Here is a 27,095-nt window from a genome sequence, read left to right as displayed (position 1 = left end):
TTCTGTCTGGTTTTCTAATTGTTCCAGGTAGAAAGGTAAATTCAATTTTTATTATTCTCTCAGAAGCAGATTTTCCAGGGTGGCTTTTAAAACATAAATAATATTCTGTCAGCCCCTTGCTCCAAATCTCCAAGTAGTTTCTCTTTTTTTTTTTTTTTAATATATCTTTATTGATTTCCGAGAGAGGAAGGGAGAGGGAGAGAGAGAGGTGGGAACATCAATGACGAGAGAGTCACTGATGGGCTGCAGCCCACAACCCGGGCATGTGCCCTGACCGGGAATCGAACCCTGATCCCCTGGATCCTAGGTCGACGCTCAGCCGCTGAGCCACGCCCGGCCGGGCAGTAGTTTCTCTTTAAACACGCCTGTCGCGTCCACAGGACTGGATGTCTGACCCCCGCTTACCTCAGTTTCACCCACAGCCTCACCCCGTTGGCTCTGAGCGGTTGGTTAGCTGCCCTCCAACATGCCAAGCTTGCTCTGGCCTCAGGGCGTGTGCTCCAGTGGACCTCTCCCCCGGAGCATCTTTTTCCCAGATTTCCCAATAGCTGACCTCTCTTCACCTGGGACTTTACTCCAGTTTCATCTCCTCAGCAGGACCATCCCATCTAAAACAGCTGTTTCTCCCTGTCACATATTCCTTACACCATTTTATTTTTCTAATGACCCCTTATCCCTGACATTATATAATTATTTGCTTTCTATATAATGATTATTTACTTACTTGCTTATTGCCTGTTTCCCTATAAAATAAGGGAAATGACTTTTCCTTATTCAGTGCTCTGTCTCCAGAGTTTACAACATTGCCTGGCACGAAGTAGGTGCTCATTACATATTCACTGCATGTGTGGATGGATGGACACAACCTCAAAGTTAAAGGTTAACAGAGGATCTATATAGAAATTTAGGTACTAATTCCCATTTCAGACTGTTCTTATAGCATCAGCTGACAGTAGGTAGAGAAAGAAATGTGTTGGGGTTTTTTTGTAGAAAACTGCTGTCTTCTTGTGCCTTCAGAATTTAAAGGAAACCCACAGCCCAGCAGTCAGAAGGTGCTTGTGTTGAAGATTTGCTCTGATGACCTCCTAGCTCTGATTTTTGTTTCTTTTCTTGTTGCTTCAGCTGTTGTTTCTCTATCCTTTCATCTGACAAAATCCTTGAAAGGCAAGTTTCCTACCCCCTGGGTGCCTGCATTTATAATTTTTTTGTCTTAAGTCCTATAGGGCTACTTTCCCTCTGTATGGCCAGCAGCCCTACTCCGGTGTGGAACCTGGCACAACTTTGTCACTCTATAAGGCACAAAGATAAGTCTTCAGTTGCAGAGGACACATCCTCCCAAAACCTCTAGCCACCCTTCAAAGTCATCTTTAGAAAGACATCTCTCTCCACTAATATACCACATGGTCCTACAGCTTGGCTGAAGTCACTCTGTCACTTGCATTTGTTATTGAAATACCAAGCATCCTCGAAGATAGCATGCCATACACCATGGTTTCAAGATACAGAACTTGCACCCTGGCCAGTATGGCTCAGTTGGCTGCATCATTGTCCCATACACCAAAAGGTAGTGGTTGGATTTCGGGTCAGGGCACATAGTCAGGTTGCAGGTTCGATCCCTGGTCAGGGCATGTTTGGGAGGCAACCAATTGATGTTTCTTTTTCACATCGATGTTTCTTTCTGTCTTTCTCTCTCTCTCTTCCCTTCTCTTTAAAAATCAATTTTAAAAATTTTTAAAGGATGCAAAATTTGTAAGCTGATATTAAATATGATTAGACTTGATGCAGTAGGTATTCACTGAATTTTAAGCATAAAAATCCAATTATTTTTCCTAGATAAAAACAACTCTACTAGGAAGTGAACATGTGGATTTTATCTATGTCCCTTATTTACAAATATATGCACCTGTAAATATTACAGGCTCCTACCTGGAGGGAAACTTCTCTCACTCCCCACCTGAAACTCTTCAGAATAAACTTAAATTTAGTGACTTACCAAGTTATATACTAATACATGGAATATTTATCCAGATATCCATGCCCTTAAATGTTGCTATGTTAGAACTGATGGGAGGAGTGACATGTGAGGAGACAACACCTGATTAATTTTTTAGGCAGAGGGGGAGGGGCTGGATTTACAAGTCAAGATTTCCTAACTTGATATACTCCTATTTTCATGACAGTTATAGATGATCACATCACTGCAGGAATATTTATGATTGAAGTTTTTCATGAACTGAGCTGGAAACCTAGCTGCCATATATAACATGTTTCTATAGGAAAGTGTATTCTGAATTACAAATAATCACCTTACATCTAAGCTTTTGGAACATAACCCCTCTATAAATTGGGAGCTCTCTTTACTCAAGGAATAAAAAGCTGTAATTGCCAGTAAATGCTTCTGGGGAGAAGAGATACATCCACTCCCATAGAGCAAAGTAAATCCAAAGGGAGACGTTGATGTCTTTTGAAAGAGAGCCTTCTGGTAAAGTGGAGAGTGTAAATTAGGTCAGGGGACTTGACTCATAATCCCATCTTTGTCACTCTTAGCCCCAGTTTCCTTATCTATCAATTTGTGGCATTGGCCTTACCTATTCTCTGATTCTCAGAGAGCAGAGGATCAGAAGAGTAGCTGGGTGGAAGCCTTCTTGCTACTCTCATGTGACTCCTAAAGTTTGAGTTCTTCCCAGTTTCCCAAGTGGAGCGCCCAACTTGTGAGTCTCCCCGAAGCCAGCAGTCTGCAGAGGTCATCCTATGGAACTAGCTCTAGGCAAAACTGAAGAGGCAGCTAAATTAGTCTTCAGTCCCCCTTTCCTGCTCTTATCCTATTGCTGCCCTTCCTGGTGCCCTAAGATTTCCTCCATTGAAACTTTCATAAATAATGGTTTAAATGACTAACAAGGCTCCATACACTCCTTCTTTCTAAAGTGTGTGCTTTATAACAGAGGATAAAGCCTCTTCTTAAGTCAAAGGAATGCATCTCTAATTGTTGAATCTCAGGCATTAATATGTTGGTTGGTGAAGATCTCAGAAAAAAGAGGACTTTTTCAGCACCTAAGAAATCATACTATACAACAACCAATTTATTTTACTATTTTTTTGAGAGGCTGATAATACAGTAGTGGTTCTCAACTCTGGCTGCGCATTAGAATCTGAGTTTTTTAAGAAATACCTAATGCTACGGGCCCTGCTCACAAAGATTCTGACTTAATTGATTCAGAGTGGAACATGAGCACTGGGATATTTTTAAAGCTTTGCAGGTAATTCTAATGGGAAACCAGAATTGAAAGCAATTCTTGTATAAGTACAAAAGCCCTTTCCTCCAGAGACCTGTTCTCTCCCACCCCCACCCCTGCCTCTAAGCCTTTAGCCACATTTTCTCTCCTCTGACACCCTGTTCACAGGGCCAAGAGGGATAGTTGGTCTTTATCTACAGTCCCAGGGTGGAGTAAGAGAACTTCCCTACCTGGAAAGGGAGTTTCCTCCGAGAGAGGGTGTCAGTGGGGCAGCCAACTTGCCTCCTGCACATTGGGCCTGAGCAGGTGGGTTCGGGCCCCCTGGGCAGAATAACAGGCTCCTTATTCTCTAAGAATATCTTTCTCATAGATGGACTCACCAGGGGAATTTTCTGAGCAATTTGATTCAAATTATAATCTATTTCTGCCCCTGTAAGCTCCACAAATCAATACAGCAGTTTCTGTTGTACGTTAGTGAGATTGAGCACTGGTATTAATGTTTTATGTGCTGAGAAACCCATACATTTATTCAGAGCCATTTTCAGAAAAATGATCATAACCTTTTTGGTAAGTTGCTGAGAAAGTCATGCATACCCGATGGGCATTTGAATGAAACGGGCACAATTGAATGTGCTGATTCTATAGCACTTGATTAATTTTTCCTGCAGAGAACTGGATTCACTTGGGCTGATTTCTAACAGTTCTCAATTCTGACTATACATGAATCCCCTAGAGAGCTTATTTTAAAAAAACAACAACAACTAATATCTGGGCTATACTCCAGAGGGAGGGAAAAAATCTCTGAGAATGGGGCACAGAAATGGTACTTGTGAACCATACTCCAGGCCAGGGGACTTTATTTTGGAGCCAGGGGTGAAAATTGCCACTCCTTCCCAAAGCTTAGCAGGTTGTGTTGGTAGCAAATCTACCACTTGAGCAAGTTCATCCGACCCATTCCACACAAAGTAGATTTCTTTCCTGCGAGGCCACATTTTGTTTGTTTTATAAATCCTATTAATGTGAATTTTGAGGAACATTGTTGACCAGAAGCAAATGTAACCAAACCTTTGGGAATCACCTGTTTTTCTGTATTTGGGGAGCAGTTTTACGTTTAATGTCATAAAAGTTACCAGCAGGTAACATTTTTGCTTTTCCTGCCCCACAACTCCTGATGGGACTCAAGCTGGCCCACTGTGAAGATAGGTCCTTTCTCTAGCGCTTCAGAAAGACAAAGATCCTAAAGTGACACAAAAGTCTCCTTGCCCATGGCCAGCAGGAGGGAGGGACCTCATGCATGACTTGACATTAGAAGTGAGCATCAGAGGAAACTTTCTGATACCAGAGATTATTTCTGGAAAGATTTTTTTCTGTCTGGAAAGACACACGCAAGGTTTCCTTGCCTCTGGCATTAAAAGAACCCTTTAAGTTTTTATACTGAAACTGTGGACAATAGGACCTGAAGGCTCTTTTTACCAGGCTCTCTGTAAATGTCCTGTCCTAGCAAAGGAGGATTTTTCTCGGGATGAAGAAGAGAATATAATCTGAATACTCTTGACTCCACTGAGGCAGCTGGACTATTTGTCAGGGCCCACGATAAGCTTGATTAAATGTGCTGTGCAAAATGCAAATTGAATTGAATTTTCTAGTCTACGTAGACATCTAAAAATGATAGACAGCAACCACGTCTAGTTGGAACTTCATTCTGACTGGGTAATTGTAAAAAACAAAGTGTACGTACATATATGTGCATACTTACGTAAACGGCATATATGTGCCATTTTGACAAACAGTATGAAAAACACTATTAAAAATTATGCTTAAATATATCAAAAGAATATTATTAATTGGAAAACAAGAGAGAGAGAGAGGTTGAGAAAGAGAAAGGAAAAGAGAGGGAGAAAGAAAGGAAACCTCAGACTTGGAGGAATCTCTCCAGGCTTCCGAGTCCCAGGACGATCCTGTGAGCCCTGGTGGCGAGTGGCTGCCCTCTCAGGCAGGGGAATGAAGGCGGGGTCCGGGAGATCTCAGTTCTGTCCCTAATCATCTGTGTGACCCTGGGCAGGTCTTTCTCTACCTCCCAGGGCCTCCCCTTCTGAAAAAGGACAACATTTCTTTTGAGTTCTGAGATTTTCCAGTTGGGGGGATGAGGGGGAAAAAGAATCACCTGAAGGCAAAAGATGAAGTTTGCTGAACACAGTTAGAAAAATGCTACTCAGATTCCAAACAAGTAAAGGCAAGAGCACATTCTTAGAGAAAGCTGTGCTGAGCTGTCCCCAGTCCCGGCGTCTCACGTGAGCAGTGCTGCGCTGCGGCAGGTTTCCTGAAACAGAAGAGCTCTGCTTTGGGCAACTGCACTGCTGATCAGCAGCCCACTGAACCCCAGAAAGGCGGGCTTTGAATACATGGGGGACATTGCGGGGACACAGTCTGGCGTTTTGACCTGGAAACTCCGTTCTCCTGTGTTCCCTGACAATCTTTAGGAATCTGTGAGTAAATGGAGTCCACAGCATTCTATTTTGAGGAAAATGGGAACACGTACCTTTTTCTCGCTCCTACATCAGAGCTTCCAGGTGAGGTTCTAGAATGCTTACAATTTGTGTCACTATTAGAATGGCTATATATTTAATCATTCTTTAAAACCTGCTGTACCGATTGGGTCTGTGCGCCGGCGAACACGACGTGCGGACCTGGGCCCGTCCTGCCCCGCGGAGGAGAAGCTGTTATTGGAGATGAAGTGTTAAGCTTTCAGTCTTTAGCAAGGATGAAAAAGTGCCTGCAATCCAATCTGTTCACTTGAGATTCAGAAGGCCCTTGCAGCAATTAACAGGATAGCCACTTGATTTAGCGAGATCCATCCTCTTGGGAATTTGGGAAGCTGCCCACAAAAGCCTGGAGCTTTCTACCCAAGGCAGGGATTACTTCCTGACCCTTGCAGAGACTCTCCTGTTTGTCCTTTGAAGTGAGCGCTTCCCTGCAGGTGTCAAGCAGCCCCCTCCTTGGGGCTGGCTTCGGCTTAGGAACTTTCTGCTGAGCACTCTCCGTGACCTTTCTGCAGGGGGCTTCAGGAAATTTACGTGGTAATCCTTTAAAAGCATTACATAGATCAGAAACCGTTCTTAAAGTAAAGTGGAAGAAAGCTGCCCAGCACTCTCGTTCCTGGCTTCTGCTTTTCTTAGAGGTGGCCCTAGCCCACCCTTCAAGCATCTCCTGGCCCCTCTTCAGTCACTGAATGCCCTCCTGCCAGTTCTTAGCCAGCGTGCAGGGCGTGCGTGCAGCGTTTCCCACACGTGGTCGTTCTTGGTTAAATGCCGCACACCAGGATTTACTCCACTGAAGAGGAGGCAGTAGGAGGCGTGCCCCGCTCCTCTGGCCATCCTGGGTGACTTCCCCAGCTCAGGTCCTCCAGAGCCAGCCCCAGGTGCTCCCTTCTCCTGGCCCACCTCTCTCCCAGGAGCTGTTCCAACCACCGCTCAGCCAGGAAAGGGAAGTGAGGGCCCTACTTGCTCTCTGTACGGGATGCTAGTATTTTCCACGCTTGCCGATGATGCCATTAGTGCTTTGGCAGGTGGGGTCGGACAGGAGCCACACGAGGCCACACCAGGACAGGATCATTTGCTTCTTTCCCTGGCTGTCACTATTTTAATTTAACATTGCTGGTTATGGCCCTTTGTTTAGTTGTTTCTTTCAAATTTTTAAAGCTTGATCTCATCACTCTGTCAAGTTTTTTAAAAGCCTGTACATAATTAATTAATAACTTTTATTCATTTCATTTCATAGCATGGAAGTTCGATTTTTTATGGTTTTTCATTTCACCATCTTTAGTCAGAATAATTATTAAATATTCTTTAAAGGTTTTTTGGCTAAAGATCGACAACTTTATTTAAACATAAGATACATTTGGGTTTAAGTCCTGGCTGTGTAAGTTGGACTAAACTGTTTCGGTTCCCTAATACTCAGTTTCCTCATCTTTCAGAATGTAGATAACAATACCCACAACCCAGCCATGTCGCAATGATCACATGAAGCAATGGTGTCTGGTTTTCAGTAAATGCTTGACATATGGTAAATAACCCATAAACGACAGTGACCATGAGGATAAGTGAATGGTTTGGAAAGATATTGATACAGAACTTTTTAACTGTGTGTTCAGCTTAAACAGTCAATCTGCTCTAGTTTTTCTGTCTGGAGTGTCTTCGGCTGCTTCTGGCACAGTTCTCTCCTCCATACAGGTCATTCATTTGACTGCACTTTGAATTGACCTTGTAAACAGGCTTCTTTCCCTTCTGTGGTCCATGTGGTTTCTGTGGTCTTTTATTTTTTAATCTGTTAAAACACTTTAAAGTTCAGCTTTGTCCAACTCCCAATGGAACTTGGTGGCAGTTTCCTATTTCTGGTTTATTGCTAAAGAATCATCAGAAAGAAAGATCATTAGGGCAAGGTCACTCCGATACACTAAATAAGAAATATATCCACGGTGAACATTTCCAAGGCACAATAAAGAGGGCTTCCTCTCAGGGTGATGTTCTGTCTTTGTCTTGTCTTAGAAAATGAGCTATAATTCTCTGAGTGATTTGCCACATTACTTACTTTATCAACCATGATATTTCAATCTTCACATCTGCTTGTAATTAAGGAGAAGGGTCTCTGAATGTCACAAGGACACTGGAGTACATGCAATGGGACTTGTAAGCTGCTGCAGAAAGATTTTGGTTCAATTTCCCTGCTACCTTAAAATTGCGATACTCAAAAAAACCAAAACAAAATTAAAAACCATCCACTAACACTTCATCCCCCCGAGTGCTGCTAGACCCACAGGCCTGTGCCAAGCTGCTAATGTGAGCATGTATTTGGCCAGATGATGTTTGTTCAGGTTTTCAAGAAGGTAGCCTAGCTCCCGAGACTCCAGTGAGATATAGGAGAAGGGAAGAGGATAGAACTAATTATTATGCTCACAAATGCTTGGGAATCCAGGATAAGACTTAGTAAAACACGCCTGAATACAGGATGATAGTGTTACCAACAGCAAGGTCATTTGAAAAGTGCTTATGTTCATGAATACCCAAAGTGAAGTGCGAGGGTTCCCCTGACAAATATTGCCTGCTGTGCGCCCGCATTGCCTTTCGACAGGTTTGGCTTGGATCAGATCTCTGGAGGTCAAGAGGAGGCAGGCAGAGACGAACGCAAGGTAGGACCTGGTGCCTTTGCCCGCAGTTTGGATGCAGACCTCACTAGAACTGTCCCTGGCAACCAACTTTTTGGGGTTCTGAGCAAGCTGTGGATGAACACATGTTTCCCTTAGAGCACAAAATGACTCCTGGGTGAGGGCTGAGCAAGCAGAGAATTCAACACGGAAGCAGCCTGTAAGCACATCAAGGGAAGAAGACAAAGGGACCTACAAGAAACAATTTCCTCTGTACACCAGGAACAGTCCAGTGCCAGGCCTGGTAAGGGAGATGCACCGAACAGTACATGCTGCCATAGGAGATTCAGTCTAAGAGGGAAAACAGTCTAGAAAAAAGTTATTTTAAAGAGATAGAACTATCCTAAAATGTTTCTTGTTCAGAAGAAAAATAGGTAGCTCAGAAGACGACAGTCATCCCTGGGGCTCAGAAGTATGCTGCAAACAGCTACACCAAGCTATCACCATCTGTAATTTTCTAAAAAGATTTTTTTACAATAAGGTAATAAATATATCAACCAAGAAGTAAAACTCCTACTAACATGCCAGCTACATTCTCCCTCCTGAAGGCACAATACAATACATGAGGAAACTTCTGCTACATGCTGTAATAGGACATATTTTCAAACCCACAAAATAACCAGCAAAAACCTAAAAGCAGAAGGAAATAATATCGGGAATTAGGCCTATGGAATCATACCTCTAGGCTGGCAGGGCTCCTAAACCACGTAATTATGTGGTGAACAGATGGCATAGCATTCTCCAATATAGCTTGTTTCTATTTAGTATAAAATGCTGAAAATAAATGTAATACCCTTGTTCTGTTTTTTGTTGCTTTTAATCCTAGAGCATTGCCAAGTTTCATCTTCAAGGCCCTGTGCTTTATTCTTTTCTTTAGATACCACAATCACTCATTCATTTGACAAACATTCAACATATACTGTGTGGCAGGCCATAGTTCCCTGAATAGCCATGTTCTTTATGGAGTGACCCTATGCCCTCTCCTTGACCATAGCTGATTGGACCAGGTGTGACAATTGACCCAAAAGTAGACAATTCCTTCATATGCTTCCAGAAAGTTATTCCTTGTGAAGCTTGGCTAAAAGTCATAAGTGGGGCCACTCTTACCTGGGAATTTGGAGACTGAAACACTTGGCTAGTTAGCAGATGGGGGTCAGAAATGTAAGTATTGAGAGTTTTCATGATATAACAGGAGCTGGATCAGCCCCTCTAAATTAGGTAGAAGCTGCGGAAGAAGAAGGCAGTGATGAAGATGGATCATACACACAGAGAGTAGCAGAGACCCCATAACCCTGCAGCTCCTCCCTCCCTCCCGAGAGATACAGTAGCCTTGATTCCTGACAGCTTTACAACTTTGGGCCCCAGGCCTGGTTACCTAGTGGGTCCATTTCTGGATTTCTATGAGCCTCATGTTATCTTTGTTATAACCTGAGTTCTTGAGCCAGCTTAGGTAAGTTTCTGATTCTTGCTACTAAAGAGCCCTGACTGGAACACTGCTTTGGTTGCTTGTTGTACTTCAGAAAACATCCGAGAGAGGCATTTTTGTGCAGGTCCAGTGAATGACTAATATCAGTTAGCCATTGCTATACAGTATTGAAAAGATTGCCATTCTGATCTATAATAGAACAAATATAAGTATCTATTTGTATGTAAAAATTGAATTTGTTAGCCCATCATGCTGCTAGAGTTTTAAAAGCATTGAATATATAACATATAGCAATTTAGGGGTGAAACCTATCTGACTGGTAACTCTGAGGTATGAAGAGTTAGATAAGAAACCCAAATCCCTGTGATTGCTGCTATGAATATAGCACTGTATATTTAAAATCTCTTCCACATGATTTCCTTTCCAAAATATAAACCTATCATTCCTGCTGGGTATCTGTGAGGTTATTGTCTTAAACTTTTGTTTCATCCTTCTACTGTGACATACTTTAATTCTTGAAACATATTCTTTCATCTTTTTAAACCTGCCATTATGTCTATTTTGCAGTAAATTAGGACCAATAAAAATATCTAGAATGCTATAGCTCTGTAAGATTCTAATGTCTTTTTTTTTTTTTTAACTCAAAGAGAGGCATAACTATGGTCCATAAATATCTGAAAGATTCTGTCTTTTAAAAAATTAAATTGTATTCTTCCTCTTTATATAAAACAAGTGATAGTCCTTTAATTGCATGGACAAACCAGTAAAGCTGTTTTTTTCTGGAATAAAAATATTAGTTATTATACTAATGTTTACCTATGGGCCTAATTGTAAAAATGGAATTTGTGTGGATTTGAACAGTCATGAGTTAATTGCAGCTCATGAGGTACTTTTTATACATATTTATAAAAGGAAGCATCTTCTTTAATATAAATCAAAACAGCTATAAAATTTAATTGGAAAATGTGACCAATTAAATATTTTCTGAGTAAGAAAAAACACAGCTTTGTAGTCAAGAAAACCACCTACTTATGGAAAAGTGTTAATAAAATGTTGAATCAGAGTTAAGCAGATGAATGCATAGTTGCTCTAACTGCTGTAATATAAAAAATGAAGGGTAACGGAAAGGACATAAAATGACCGAACCAACCTTGAAAAATAGAACAAAGTTGAAGGCCTTAACAATACCTGATTTCAAGAATTCCTATGAAACCATTGCAATCAAGGTGGAATGCTAGTGGCGTAAGGCTCGACAAATAATATAGAGAAGTCAGAAATAGGGCCACAAATATTTGGTCAATGGGTATTTTTTTAAATAAAGGAACTAAAGTAATTTAATGACACCTACAGATGTCACTGAACAACTAGATATACAAATGGGGGAAAATGAACCTCAATTCTTACTTCACATCACACATAAAAATTCACTTGAAATGGATCATATGCCTAAATGTAAAATGTTAAAACCAAAAAACTTTTAAAAGAAAGTTTAGGGTAAAAGTTCTTCATAACACTGGCATAAACAAAGATTTCTTTTTTTAAAAAAGCACAAACCATGAATAAAAACTGATAAATTGGATTTCATCAAAATAAATACTTCTGTTCTTTGAAGACACCATTAATAATATAAAATGGCCAAGCCATAAACTGAGAGAACATATTCACTATACATATATCTTACAAAAACATTGTATTCAGAACACATTAAAAACTCTTAAACTCAAGAGTGAAAGGACAAGCACTTTAAAAGAAATAGGCAGAAAATTTGAACAGACATTTACAAAAGAAAATATATGAATGGTCAGTTAACACATGGAAATTTGCTCAAAATTATTAGTCATCAGGGAAATGTCAATTAAGACCACATGAGGTGTCATCATTTTATACCCACCAGAAGGGCTAAAATTAAAAAGACTGAAAATATTGTCGATGATATGGGGCAACTGGAACCCTCATACATTGCTGGTGGGAGTATAAACCTGGTGCCACAATTTGGGGAAGCTGACAGTTGCTTATAAAATTAAACACATACAGTTGACTCTTGAACAGCACAGGTTTAAACTGCCGGGTCACTTATACACAGACATTTTAAAATAAATATACAGTTGGCCCTTTGTGTTCCGGGGTTTTGAATCCCTGAATTCAACCAATTATGGAACAAAAACAATATTTTCTTTTCGAGGCTGGGAATCCTCAATTGTTCTATACCACTTTATATAAGGGACTTGAGCATCCACAGATTTTGGTATCCAATCCCCCATGGATATCAAAAGAAAACAAAGTTTTGGGGGGAGTCAAAAGTTGTAAGTGAATTTTCAACTGCATGGGGGTTAGTGTCCTTATGTGAGAGAGAAACATTGATCGGCCACCTCCAGTATGCGCCCCCAACCAGGTATGTGTGCTGACCAGGAACACCGCTCCAATCAACTGAGCACACCATCCAGGGCATGGTCTGCTAATATTTCTGTAACCCTACCAAGATGTTAAAATTATAGTATTAAAACCTTGGGAAGATATCAAAATCAGTATAGTTAAACCCTGGGAAGATATAGAAACTAGAATAAAAAATAAATTTGAATAATAATTTTTAATTGTGTAAACTATTTCAGGAAATTGAATTGATCAAATTTGTGATTAATGACTAAATGCTCAGCCAAAAAATAGCTGTAATAATTTTTGCACTCAACAGTGTTAGGTCTTGCCACAATTAAAGAATTACAATAATCATGGCTCCTTGTGAACTGCCTAAGAATCTGAGAAACTAATCCCACCCCCCCCCAATCTCTCTCCCTCTCTCTCTCTCAAATTCTTAAAACAAAAACAATCTGACTGAACCTGATCAGTTACCAGCTGGTGTAGAACAGCTCCATGGGGCATGCTTTAGACAGGATTCCTGTGGTATCGGTTCATGATCCAAATAACTGTTGCCGTCACAGCAGGATTACAGGACATGAAATGTGACAGCTTCTGAATTTAAGGAACAATTCATTTTCTCATTGTCCTAAATGAGGTCAGTGGGAAAAGCTGATACTTGGGCTGTGCCTCAAACACTCGTTTCAATGAAAATGTCCATGCAAATGTCCATGGATGTGAGCTGCTGACCTCAGGGCTCTGGCCCTCAGTCAGTTGGCACCTAAAATCACCTCTTTCGGGAACCATGAGAGAAATCCTCCTTATGACAGACTTTCTGGCAAGGAAAAACAGTATAGAAGAGAGACTTGGAGTTTAATAGCAAACTGTGATCATATTTAAGTAAATGTGTTTCTAGATTAGTGCGGATATTTGATTAAAATGCAATGTGGATATAGTGATTCCTTTGACTTCCGTACGTCAGTAAAATTTAGCAAGAAGAAAACATGTAATGTTGTGGAAAGAACTAGATCCTAGTGTTGTCATCTAGCTTCTACCCCTAAGAAACCATATGACCAGGGCTAAGCAGCGTCACCTCTCCCAAACCCCATCTTCACACATACACAGCTGGGCTTGGCCAGGAGGACTCACACGGCTCGCCAAGTCACAGTCACACCTACAGTCACTTAGAATTCTGGGGTAAAAGTGTAGGGATGAACATTCTGCTAAATTCCCCCAAATATATTACCTGTCCAGTACATTTCCCAGAGATAACATTTTGAAACTACTTCTCATAATTTAAAGTTTAAAATGTCCTATGCAGGCAGAAACTAAAGAAAAAAATTACAGAATTCATTTTTTGTTCATTATCTGGCATCATTTTATGCCCTGTGGACAATTTTAACAACCTTAAAAATGATACTTTTTACTCCATAAAATGTTAAATGTAGTACAAATCCATTGTAACACTAAGTGCAAGGGTCACAGATGACCCTGTGAAAGCACAGGCTTTCTGCATTATGGTGACAGATGAATTACACAGCACAGGGCACTGGGGATATGACAAGGACATGGAATTAGTAAGAGTGTTTGTGTCGCTATATAATAGCTTTTGGGCCTTTTAACAAGAGTCCTGCCATGCTCCCCTTTAGTGCTACCAGACTTTGATCAGTAGCTACTATTCAACTGCATTTTGCCCAGCATATCAGTAAAACACACAAAAGTATATTGACTCTTTCTTTTGTAAAATTATCCACCCTTCTGGGCTTCTCTCTGGTATTGATTTGAATGTGCAGTCAGAAAACTCATAAAATAACTTTAGTGTTCCGAAAATACAATAGTATGTCTCCCACCCTGAATAAATTGTAGAATGACAGAGGACAAACTCGGTGTCCATCTGGTCTAAATCCACCGTTTGACATGTAGACAGCTTTTTAGATGAAGTGACAAGTTATAATGTCATTTTTTAAAAGCCTACAGCAATAATAATAATACCAATCTATTCTTTATATGTGCCAAGCTCTGGTGTAAAGGTTTTACATGTATTAACACACTTGATACTTTCTACAATATGACCTTTGACAATCCTATGAGGCATATTCCCCCATTTGACATATGAGGAAACTGCAAAGAGAAAGGCCAAGTAACCCAGCCACACAGCTAGTAAGCAAAAGGACCAGTATGTGAACACAAGCCGTGTGGCTCCGTGTGTGAAGGTAAGTGTGTGCATCAAAAGGGCCATAGGACATCAACAAATAAAAGGATTTTCACTGGCCTTGAAACACAGGCATATACTATTTCAGTTACTTGGGCGTTTTTACCAGCGCTGATAGTTTGCCCTTGTGGGTGTTCCTTTCGTGGGCTCGTGAAGGTCGCGCTGGAGGACAGGCAGGCTGGAGCTCAGTTCAGGTTTCCAGGGCGCTCGTCACATGTCACGGGAGACGGGCGCGGGAGGCCACTTCTTGGTTTGCAGCGTGACTAATTACGGGGTTCACGATGCCCTAGAATTCGCCATAAGGGCTACACTGTGTGGCACGAAGGGAAAGGGCCGAGGAGAAGGGAGCAGCCCTGAGCCGCAAAGGACTCCGCGGAGAGTAAGCAGGGGGCCAGGAGGGGCCCGCGGGCCTCCGCCCGGCCGCCCGGGAGGCTCAGCTCAAGGCCTGCCCTGCCCTGCCCTGCCCTGCCCTGCCCTGCCCTGCCCTGCCCTGCCCTGCCCTGCCCTGCCCGAGGGGCGGCCCCTCGCTTCTCCCTCCCAGAGCGGCTCCTTGCTGGGTATCACTGTAGCTGCTTTTCTCCAGTTACTAGAGATACTTGTACTTCTAGGTGCCTCACATACATTATTTCTAGTCCTGACCACCCATCTGCAAATTAAGTATTGTTATCCCCATTTGCAGTTTAACAGCCTGAGAGTGTGAGAGACACAAGAGCTTGCCCACGATTACACCACCACTCCTCAGGAGGCAGAGACGAGTTTACTCATTAATAATGAGTGTATAATTATTAATACTAAAAATCAACTCTACTGAATGCATTCCGTAGGCCAAGCACTATGCCAAGAACTTTATATTGTCCATTTTATTTATTTCTTACAGTAATCTTATAAAGTATAGGTTATTATTCCTATTTTACTGATGAGGCCGAATAATGACCCCCCCCCAAAGTTGTCAGTTTGAATCCCCAGAACTTGTGAATATGTTATACTTTGCAGATGTGATTAGTTAAGGATGGATTTTAAGATGGAATATTAGCCTTGCTGGTGTCGCTCAGTGGTTAGAGCATCGGCCCACACACCAAAGGGTCATGGGTTCGATTCCCAGTCAAGGGTACCTGGGTGGCAGGTTCGATCCCCTGCCCTGGTCATTGCATGTGGGAGGAAACCAATCAATGTGTCTCCCTCACATGGATGTTTCTCTCTCTCTCTTTCTCCTTCCCTTCCTTTCTACTCTAAAAATCAATAGGAAAAAAATAAATTTAAAAAAAAAGATGGAAAATTATACTGAATTATACAGGTGGGCCCAATGTAATTAGAAATGTCTATAAGAGGGAAGTGGAGAGAGATCTGACTGTGGGAAAGGAGTGTCAGAGTGATTCAGTGTAAAACTCAAGCAGCCCCCTGACTTGGAAGATGGCAGAAGGAGCCAAGAGCCAAGGAACGCCTTTAAAAACTAGAAAAGACAAGCAAATGGATTCTTCCCCAAATCCAGAAGGAATGCAGCTCTACTAACTTATTTTAAGGCTCCTGATCTCCAGAGCTGAGAGGTAATAAATTTGAGTTGTTTTAAGTCACTAAGTTTGATGTAATTTGTTACAGCAACAATAGGTTATATAACGTGTCGAATACAACACAATTGCTAAATGGTGGACTCAACATTCAAACACACATGCGTCTAAGTGCAAAACCTAAATTCTCACCCACTGAATCTCTGGCAGAGTCAATCGAACTAGCTGCTCCGCACAATATAACAAAGACGGGTTCGTCTCAATCATGCCTATGGCAGTAACTTCCTAGCGCTTACTCTTCTTAAGAATTCTCAGATTATTTTATTCCTACTTTTCAGTTCTTTGAAATTTATGCTGTCTAAACAGCACCCTCTGGGTAGAAGATGAAAGTACAAGAATTGATAATATTTTTGCCAAATCTCATCCATACAAAAATCAGAACCGAGAATATATTACTTTCTCATGGAACTGGTAGTATTCTGGAAATTACTGCTTAAATTGAAGAAAGAAGAAAATATCTGGTCAAGAAAAGTTAAAAACATAATCTAATATTGCAAAACAGTCATATAGTTATCTAAGCCCCAGAGATTTTCACCTATAGCTCTAATCAAAGCACCACAATTATTATATTGATTATACAACAATACTCTCTGTTTTCTGTAGTTTCACTGAGGTATTATTATACACGGTAACGGGTCCTAAGTCTGCTGAGTTTTGGCACATGTCCACATTTATATGGATTACCCATTCAAGGTAGAACATTTCCACTGCCTTAGAAAATTTTCTTATGCCCCTTAGTTTTTGTCTTCAATATGATTATATGAGATTAAATTGTAAGCAACCCATTTCTTATTCCCTAGGCCACAATCTGCTATGCCCATAACTGGTTATACAGTACACATATTTGGAATAGAAATTAGGGTTGCTTTATTTAGGGTACACCTAGAGAATACTTACTCACCTTTTAATGTAGTCCCATTTAATGGTCTCCGTAATTTGTCCCCTACTTGCCTTCATAATTTTGGTTCCCTTTTCCCTTTGATCTCTCCTCTTTGATTGCATGCTCCCTATTCCCAGCATGCCCTCCATCCCCCCTTACACCTAGGGAATTTCTAGACATCTTTTAATATCAATTGTAGAGTTCCTGTTCATTGAAACCCTTCCTAAAGTCTCCCCCAATTTATGAAGAATTCTGTCCCCCTTTGTGACTGTCTTAGTCCATTCAGGTTACTATAAGAGAATACGACAGACTAGGTGACTTATAAACTCATAAATTTATTTCTCACAATTCTGGAGGCTAAAAAGTCCAAGATCAAGGTGCTGGCAGATTTGGTGGCTGATGAGGAATCACTTTGTGGTTCATAGATGGCCTTCTTGCAGTGTCCTCACGTGGTAGAATGGGGCAAAGGAGCTCCCAGAGATCTCTTTTATCAGATTTTTCTAGTCCCATTCAAGAGGGCTCCACCCTCAAGACCCAGTCACCTCCCATAGACTCCACCTCCTAATCCCATCACATCGGGGGTTAAGATTTGACATACAAATTTGGGGGGACACAAACATTCCTTCTGTAGCAGTTCCCCACTATGTCACAATCACTCTGCTCACATAAAACCTATTATTGCATTTCTTTACATGTCACTCTCCATTAGGTTATAAACTAGGACTGCAAACTGCAATGGTCTTAATGACCAAAAAGAGTGAATGGGTAAAGTAGGCAGGGTTAATATAATAGGGAATGACTGTGAGTGTAGCGAACTCGAAAATGTGTACCATCTAGAAAATGCAAATGAACTTGTTTAAATTAAACAGAACAAAACCCAAAAACCTTTGGGGCCAAAAACTTGTGGCACTATTCCTTTCATGTATAAGCCCCTAAAGGGGGTGTGGACACTTCAAGATGGGGGTGGCGGGGAGGGCAAACACTAGTGGCCAGCTAAGGTTTAAAAGAATTTACATGTCAAAAAGTTTCTTAGTTCAATCCCAGTCTAGCAATCTGCTCTACTGCCTGGGAGAGTAAACCACCACTAATTGCCCTTACCTAAACTTCTAAGTATTATCCGAGAAAACAGGAAACAATTTCCATCAATACCTAATTGCTCACAGATTAATTGTACTTCCATAGAGAAAGTCAAATGAAGAGATGATTTCTCATAAATGCTATATTACTCTGTTCGACATCATACAACAGCTCTTTCTCATTAAGCGACATGCTTAAACTTGGGATTTTAAAATATCTACAGCATGTTCACATTTTATAGGCAACTTTTGCACATCATGTGTTTATTGGGTTCTAAATTTAAGATATATTGTCTGATAATCTCACTAATGCTCACAATTCTTTTATAAGATTTATTCATTTTGACAACATTATTTTCTTAGGCGTTTTCACTTTCTTTGTTAGGGGGTCTCACTTCAAACTACGATTGATGCAGTACGTGCTAAGAAAGAAATACAAGACAGAAGTTTGAGCAATGCCACTAATCAGATGTTGCTTTGAGGAAAACAAGTCTCAGAACTTCCAAGAGAAATGTGGAGTGAAGAACAAACAGTCCTGGTAAACTCTCTTAATCCCCTAGAAGACTGATGAGTGATCGTGGTTAGAATTTTAGGTGATGCTAATGTAATTTGAAGCATCTGCTTAGGTAGGCGATGCGGTGCAGAGATTAATAGTACAGGCTCTGAAGCCAGAGGTCTCGGGGTTAAATCTAAGGTCACGCTTAATCACTTAAGCCACAGGTTCATTTGTAAAACTAGCTTTCTCATAGGCTTGATAAAAAAATCAAGTGAGATAATTTGTAAAGTACTTAGTGTCAATTCTGACACATAGTAAGGTTCAATAAATGATAACATATACTACTATTATTATTTGCCTGAAATTAAGCCAAAATAATCAGATGACATTTATTTAGTTAGTTAGGTCATAAAGAAGCTTACTTTCTACTCTTCCTGATACTGATTGTTTAAAAGCTTGAACATTTTTGTTTTATACACACACATATGTATAACGGTGTTTATAATGAGATTATAATAAAAATATATATATAATTTTACCTAGTGGTACCAAGATGAGGGAATCATTCCTATGCAAACCCCATCAGCACTGCTGGAAACTATAGCAAGAAACTACAGTGTAATTACTCCACATACAAGGCCCTGCATGCTTATTCAATTACTGACTTCACTGACCTTTCAAATTCTTATTCAAGCATGGTGAAGAGAATATAGCATGTTCGATCTCTAGTTGAGTAATTACAAATAATTAAGTTTAATTAAAGCCTAATTATGCATACAGAAAAGTCTAGCATTTCCTTGGATCTTGATGTGTTCATGCCGTCTCATGACTAGCTGGGCCGGCTGTACACAGCAGCACAAAACTTGAGAATTGATCAGAAGCTTAAAAAATCAACAGATGTCATTAATTCAACATGTGCCCTTGAGCAAGTTAGTCGACTTTTGTGAGACTTAGCTTCCTCGCCTACATAGCCTTGGGCGGGACCTGTTCCTTTCACGATTTCTTCCAGGCTTCATAGTCTGTGTTTACATGATCATCCGCCCCACCTTTTTCTATCCTAACGTAATTTAAGGAAAACACATTCCCCTATTCGCAGTGATAGAGATCCTCAAATAGAATGACAGATGCCGCCTGCTGGAGAGTATCAGAATTGCTAGTGGGATGGGAAAATTGAATTTGAAGAAATCCTGCCACCCCAAGGTAATCCTTCAATACCCTACAAGTGGTTTCTTCTTCCCTCTTCTCCATGGACTGAACTGCTCCACCCATCCAAATATTAAATTTAGAACCTATTATTTATAAAACCTCTAATTCAGGGGTCATTACAGGGTGGCTCTTAGACCATTAATGGTCTGTATACGTATTTTAATACAGTCAAGTGTTCTTAAAACATTCGAATTAGTTGCCAAAACTTGTAATTCAAGAGAAATCACAAAAATATGAATTTCTGGTTTCCCTTGAAACTACATGACATTGTCCGCAGCTCTACCACCCCCCATGACCTCTGGCATTTATCACTCGCATTGCTTTTTTCTTCCAGTGGAGAAGTATCTGAGCTCTATCAAAGGTAGGCAAGCTGAAGATAGGCCACGCTTTTTACATCCATCCTATTTTGTTCCTTTATCATCAGTATGTTATTTGGCTTATTACAACCCTCAGTTTGTTTATCATGAACTGGCCAGTTCAATATAAAATTTTTCTTTCTGCATTGTCCCTTTGAGAAGTATTTATCTGAAAATTTTTTACTCTGCTCTTCTTAGTCATACACTGTCAAGTTCATGTCAAATGTTCCTGTCCTCTGAACCTCATTTATTTTAACATAATATGTACAGAAAAGTGTACATATCATGTATGTAAAATAAAAAAATTCACAGTAGACACAAGTACTATAAGGTAAATATCAGAAAATATAAACAGGAACTTCATGTAAAAGACAAAAATGTTTCTGAAAGATAAAAATAATATTTTAGGATAAGGAGCAGTATACTGTATTCATTAATAAGAAAATGCAATAATACAAAAACATCATTTATACCAAAATTCATTTATAAAGTCAATTAAAATTACAAAAAAGAAAACACTTAATTTTTTTGTGAAGCTTAATGTGATTCAAAAATTTATACTGTATATAATTTCAAAAGGGCCAAGTCTGTTCAAGAGAATTTTCAAAAAGAGAAAGATAGAAGGTCTTGCTCTAAAAATTTCAGGACTTTAAGCTGTAGAAGTAAAGGTAATAAGATATCGAAACAAGAATAAAAAGACCATACATAAATTGACACATATGCAGCCTTGGTCTCCATACTGTGGTCTCTAAATATCATTTCCTACTATAATGAACCAGAAGAAATAGCTGATTCCAGGTTTGAGAAGATATTTATAAGATGGTCCCCCAAAGCAAGGAAGCTCTAAATACTACTAAGGTCATGGCAAAAGGACTTAAGAGCCAATATAAAGAGGCTTCCATGGTTCAAATATAATCTAAGTGTTAATAAAAATAATACAAATGATTGAGGTAAATATTTAAATATCCTTGAGATAACAATGATACTACACAACAATGACCACCATAACAGCCTTCCATCATTTGGGGGGATGCTAGAGAACCAAGTCATTTTCATAACTAGTAAATAAAGTAAGGGATCAAGTATTTACTCTGACTTTCCAATAAAAACTACACTTCAAGGAATCCAAACAGGTAATGAGAATTAAAAACATTTTTTTTCCAGCTTATAAATGAAGGAATGACAGAATTAGAATAGCATTTTGCAACTGCCAATGAAATACTTAATCTAGGCAATGATTACTATCATCACCAAAACCAAAATGATATTCCTTGCTTTCTAATAGAAGTGCATGTCTCAAAATGTGCACATGGGATTTTAATTTACAGAGGTGACTGAGTGATGACACGGAGAGGCTAAATGCCATTGAAAGATTTTTAGTACTTACATTTCCTAAGAGGGGTGGACATACCACACCACTCAGAGCCCTCTGGGCAAGCACCAGGTTTGGCCAGGAGGCAGAAGGACCAGAGGATAAGCATGGCCCACAGCTTCACTGTGTTTTCCGGGACAAGGCAAGGCAGGAGAAACAGTGCAGGATTTGCTACCATAGATAACGCCCTCAGGCTCTGGCCTCTAGGGATGATCTTTCGTTGTCTGGTACCCAGCCCTGGGTGATTAGAGCAGAGAATTCTTGAGTCTTGAAATGTAAGAGCCAGATAGAGGAGGTGGGTCAAGTAGGGGCTCTAGATGGGGTAGTGTTTTCCCCAGTCAGCAAGGCCACAAATGCCAGAGCACCAAGAACACAGAAAATAAGAAAAGCTAGCATACATAGGAGATATTTCCTGCAAATTGAATCTGAAATGTATATATCAGCCCATATGACGTATTAGTACCAAAACCAATGAATCTGATCAAGATTCTGGACCTAACTGCAGGATATATAGTTCATAGAGGAAAATGCTAAATGACACCATAGGATACATTCAGCAAAATCCAAACTATAGGAAACTTTTTAAGACAAAAAGCCCTGTTTCTTAAAAAAACAAAAACAAAATAAAAACCAAAAGTAAATAAATAGGAAAGAGTGACTATATAAATTAACAGAGACTTAGCACATATGAAGTGATTGCAGTATTTAAAACTTATTCAGATTCTGATACGAATAAACAAATGGTAAAGATATATAAAACAATTAGGAAAATTTGGATCCTAATTGGATATATAATATTTAAAAATTATTATTTTTTTAGATATTGTTAAAGCTGTATGATAGGTACATCAAGGTTCATTGTATTATCTTTCTACACTTTTAATATGTTTAAATTTTTGCATAATAAAAAGCTTAAAAAGAGAAAACTTGAAAAATTAAAGTCTGACAACATCTAATTTTGTGGAATGTAGCACACTGGGGGTAAAAATTGATCCATCTACTTTAGAGAACAATTTGACAGTATCTGGTTAATTTGAAGGTAGGGATACTACGCGACACAATTTCACATCTAGTTTTTCACTCTTCATGAGAATATACATACAAGATTGCTGTGACTCCTTGCCAAAGAAAAAAAAAGCAGAAGAGAATAAATCAATCCATATAAAGAAACGTCACTCTAAAAAAGTTAAAAGAAATCAATGAGAGCTTCATGCCTCATCATGACTAAATCCCAAAGCTATAATTTTGAATTGAAAGAAAGCAAGTTGTGTTCTGAAGAAACTTTGAAAGACCTTGATGACACAAATATAATTTAGGAAAAAGGAAACTTGGTTCAAAACTTAAATCTGAACATTGTTCATGTGTAATATGATATATTTTAAATTATAAAGATATATATGTGCTTGTTTCTGTTTTTCTTTTCTAACTGTTAATTCTTAACAAGTATACAAATATTTATTTGTGGTTAGGTATTTGAAAACTTCTGATAAAAAAGTAAAGTTGCAGAATAACAGGTGTAATATAATTCGCATGTAAGCTTATATAAAGCTTGAAAACAAGCCAAATTAAACTGTAGAGTATTTATGAGTACATAAGGACATATATTGTATGAAATATATGTGGCTGTGGACAGTAGTTGCTTCTGGAAAGGAACCTCTAGGAGACAAATATATAAGTAATACTTAATCTCTAAAACAAAATAAAAGTGAAGCAAATACAGTTGACCTTTAAACAACCCATTGTCTAGGGGCGTCCACCCCGGCACAGTGGAAAATCCACATATAACTTCTGACTCTACAGTCTGCACTTCACATCCATGGATTCAACCAACAGAGGATGGAAAACAATATTTTCTGTATGAGGTTGGGAATCTGCAGTTGTAAATGCAAAAATAATTTTCCATCTGAGGTTGGTTGAATCAGCAGTTCATTGAATCTGTGGTTCATTAAATCCGCAGATGCAAAACCCACAGATAGGAAGGGTGGAAGTGCTGACTGTATTTATTGGAAAAAACCTGCCTATAAATAGACATGTACAATTCCAACCAGTGTTGATTAAGGGTCAACTGTATAGCAAATTATGAAAATGCACTAACCCTGGATGGTGACTTTTTTGTGTTTTGCTATATTACTTGTCATAGTTGTCAGCATGTTTAAAATAGTTCATCATTCTCAAATAAAATGCTGGTGTTTTCTGCATCAATAATGAAAGAATGGAACATTGTACCTGTTTCAAAATTGCCTATAAATTTATTAGTAATTATAATTAATATTATTAATAAATTAATAATTTAAGCCAATGTGAACACAATAATCAGTCAAGGGAGTTGAGAGTCTGAAACTTGATGGTGTTGGGTGGGTGCTATGACACCCAAATGGCCTCTTAGCAAAGGCTTAGTTTTAACTGCCGTTAAAAGGGGAAAGGCAATGTCAACATTAAATTTTTTTAATTAAAGAAAGGGGGAAAGCCTATATCATTATACTAGCTTCTATTTTAATGCAAACAGTGACGATTTAGCTTCCATTTTAATGCAAACGGTGAAGATTAGCTGTTTGCTCCTTCTCTTGACTTTTGAAAAACATAGTTTCCAGTTGTAATGTAAAACATTTTTAGTGTCATCTGTCATCTTGACTTTTTAGGGTGACTGCGTTATTGGATGCCTGGTATATACAAATGCTCACTTGTAATACATTTTTAAAAGCTCAAATGAGACATTTGCTTCCTTTTTTACATTACATTTGAAATGAGGCTGCAGAAAACAGACACTTCAGTGATGACTATATCCAAATACTGGAGGCAGTAAGGAGCTGCAGAACAATCCGCTCCTTGTTGGTTACAATGGTTTCTTTCCAAATGAAAGGGATATTTTAAATGCTCAGAGGTTGTTTTTTTTCTCTTTTTCCTCCCTTTCAATCTTATTTTCTGTCTTTCTTTTTTGTTATTAGTGTTGTCCTAGAAAGGATGACCTATGACATCTCTTCAATTATGAGAAAGTTTCTTTTAATTCTGCAGCCATATTTTAACGTCAGCAGTTGGCACTTAACGTGTTCATTCTCACGGAGAGCAATGTGTGAAATGTGCTATAGAACTGTCCCATATGCGTGGCTCCACAAAGATGCCTTCTGTTGCACAGCCAAAGCCTGTCAGCAGTGTCGTCGGGGGTGCAGCAATGACAAGGAGTGGTAAATGGAGACAGAAGGCTAGCCTCTGAGCATGGCAAACACTCAGCCTCCAAGGGGGCTAGTATTTGTGTCTTGTTAAGGAAGCCATAGAGATATGCTTGGTAGGATCTCTGAAAGAAAGCTTCGTCAAAAAGCTCTAAAACCCCTGCCTCCTTAATTTCAGGCTGGTAAAACCAGAAAGACCTAGCTCTCTACTCGGGTGAGTGATGAGATGGTACAATCATCCAAGGGAGGTGGGCTTGGAGCAGACATCGCTTCTAGAGTGTTGGAAAACTTCTGTGGTCTTCAGAAGTAAGACCCTAGGTAGATGCGTGTGAGTGTGTGCACGTGCATGTGTGTGAGTGTGCGGGTAGACACATTAGCCCAGGGCTCTTCTGTTCAGACAATGACGCAAAACTTGCCAAATAGAAAATCATTCAGGTTTGGAGTGGGTCCTGCCCTCCCTCCTGTTCCTCAGCTGGAATGCACCAGAAACACGGCCTCGGCTCCGCAGGGGGACAGTGTGGGACTGCAGCTGTGCGGTCCCCCCTCCTCGGCTGCTGTTCCATCAGGTTTCCTTTCTATAAAGGGGCTGGAATGAAAGATTCGGAAATCTTGAATATCTTTTGGTTAATCTATAGTGTTGCCTTCCATTTTACCTTTGTTATTCAGGTCTCATTTCTTTTCTGACTTTCTTTCTCCTGCTTCCAGCTTGACATTTACAGCAGTCTTTTCATCTGGTTCTTACTCCAAACCACATGTTTGCATATTTGTTCTTATGACTTCTGGTTATCGCACTGGTCATAGTTCTTTGCTAGCTGTTTTTTCATCTTGTAACAGCTTCCTCATAGCTTGGATGTGTTTAAGAAAATAAAACAATATAAATTCACTCTCATACTAGGCCACAATGCCTGAAATAAATTCAAAATTTCATATTTTTTCATAAAATCCTGAGAGTTAATGGATCAGTAAATAATGACAAGGTTTTCTCCAAAAAAGAACACTCAAAAAGTATTTTTACCAAAGTGAATATAAAATGCATATTTATCCCTTGAGATGGAAAAATATGTGGATAATTAATTCTTGCAAACAAAATTCCCATCACATGGTTGCAATTAATTTCACTGAAATCTTATATTTATTCCTCAGTTTTCCTTGGGTCTACAGAGTGTACACTCTAGTCCTAGGGGGTGACAGTTTGTAACAGTTCTTGGACTAACAGGAAAATCACTGCATATGTTCAGCTCCTCTTTGCCTCTATGAACTTTTGTTGGTCTAATATTTTTTCTACAGTTTATCAAGGTAATTAATGAGCAGTCTGACAGTTTTATCTCACGGGGCCACCAATCCCATGTCTGAGGTCTTTCAATTGTCTCTCCACAGAAGAGTGAATACGTGGGATTGTTTGCAGATCTGGGTAGAGGAAAATAGTTCTTTCATCTTCAGGAGTCTAATCTAATCTTTATAACCAGCCCAAGTCATTTATTCTTCCTCAAAAAGTGTTTACAAGAATTTTCATTTATTGTTTAACTCTATTATTTATGCAATGTTATCGTACATTTAGGATCCAATTTTTGTTTCTGAAGAACTGACCAAGTAAATTGGCCAAGACTGGAATCACATCTTTCTCGTTGTTATAGCTCAATTGCCAGCACAGGGTTTATCTAATTTAACAACACTATGTAGCACTTTACAAACATTAACTCATTTAATCTCCACGATAGCCCTTTGAAATAAATTTGACTTTTATCCCCATTTTAAGAATGAGAAAAATAAGGCACAGAGATGTTTAGTGACCTTGCTCAAGGTCACCAGACAAGTGGTAGAGCCAGGCCCCAAGTCTCAGTTGTTGTTATGCTAGTTTCTACCTCAATGCTGTGCTGCTTCTGGTGCTTCTTTGTATTCAAAACAAGTCTGTGGATGGGAGAACAAAGAGAAAAGAGAAAGGGAGGAAAGAAGAGAAGGTGAGAAGGAAGCAATTTTAAAAATACATGAACCTAAAAATGATGACTCAAAGATAAAATTTGGATTTGAATTTTCTTTTCTTTTTAAAATATATATCTTTATTGATTTCAGAGAGAGGAAGGGAGAGGGAGAGAGAGAAACATCAATGATGAGAGAGTCATTGATCGGCTGCCTCCTGCGCACCCCCAGCTGGGGATCGAGCCCGCAACCCGGGCATGTGCCCTGACCGGGAATCGAACCGCGATCTCCTGGATCCTAGGTCTATGCTCAGCTGCTGAGCCACACCTGGCTAGGCTGGATTTGAATTTTCTTAATACTATTATTATTAGGTAGCACCATCGGGAATAAACTTTTATTATCTTTTTAATATATTTTGATGACTATTAAATATAGGTAATGTTCATTTAAATTTTAAAGCATAATAGTATAATGTATGCCCAGGAAACTACCATTCATTCAAACACTAGAATGTAAGTCTACCCGTGTGTTACTAACCTATCAAATCTTCCTATTGCCAGCTGGGAATAAATAACAGCTGAGCTGGATTTTGTGCACAACATCCCCTTTCTTCTTCATACAGTTTTATCACATATAC

This window comes from Miniopterus schreibersii, assembly GCF_964146895.1.
Source record: "Miniopterus schreibersii genome assembly, chromosome: 3".
In the NCBI taxonomy this organism is placed as follows: Eukaryota; Metazoa; Chordata; class Mammalia; order Chiroptera; family Miniopteridae; genus Miniopterus; species Miniopterus schreibersii.
Note: the sequence above shows the minus strand (reverse complement) of the source record.